The sequence below is a fragment of the Phalaenopsis equestris genome, unplaced genomic scaffold (genome assembly GCF_001263595.1).
Source record: "Phalaenopsis equestris unplaced genomic scaffold, ASM126359v1 Scaffold211777, whole genome shotgun sequence".
Taxonomy (NCBI): Eukaryota; Viridiplantae; Streptophyta; class Magnoliopsida; order Asparagales; family Orchidaceae; genus Phalaenopsis; species Phalaenopsis equestris.
The window spans coordinates 146,219-147,167 of record NW_018230755.1 but is presented as its reverse complement, the minus strand read 5'-3'; positions in this window follow the sequence as shown (position 1 = coordinate 147,167).

Genomic DNA, 949 nt, shown 5'->3' with positions numbered 1-949 from the left:
TTTAAGTTGTTACTATTTTGTCAAAATATCAAAAATCCGAAAAATATTTGAATTTTTATTACTGCAAAATATATTCAATTTAAGTAATTGTCTTTTTAAAAATAGAAAGTTTTCTAAAAGTGCATATTGTATAAATTCCCTGTGAGTTCGATATTCAGGTCTTAATCAAATAGTCTCATATTACTTAATAACGATATGTATACTTGCGTAGTATCCCAATATATATAAATTAAAAGTTAAATTCTTATTTTTCTTCAGGATCAAGTTTTTGGTTTTGTTGCAAAGTAAGGAAATATAAGTGAAATATAATTTGAATTATTGTTGTACTTTGCATATTAGCAGTATCTAGGGATCAATTTTATTGGCGTCGTTGCCGGAGAATCGAAAGCAAAATTTCTATTTTTAGAAAGTCTTATTTAAACTTTAAGTTATCTTATCTTATTTTATTTTGTTTTATTTTATTTTGTTATATGATAGTGTATGCGTAGTTCAGTTTTGAAGGACTAGTGCCTTACGATTCTAAATTAGAAATAACTATTAGAAAAAATCAGAAAAACCAAAAAAATTATAAATTTTGAAAAATCCAAAAAAATTATAGTAATGACAAACCAAAATAATCAAAATGCTATAATTCATCAAGAGTTTAGACCTTTAAGAGATTTTATCAACCCTACTGTAGATGAACTTCATTGTAGTATTCAAAAACCTACTATAGTGGCTAATTCATTTGAGCTTAAACCTGTTATTATCCAAATGATATCAAATAATCAGTTTTGGGGATCACCAACTGAAGATCCAAATTTAATTTTTGCCAATTTTCTAGAATTGTGCACTACATTTAAATACAATGGTGTATCAGATGATGCCATAAGACTTAAGGTTATTTCCTTTCTCACTAAGGGATAAAGCTAAGATGTGGTTGAATTTGTTAGCACCTGGATCTATCAGA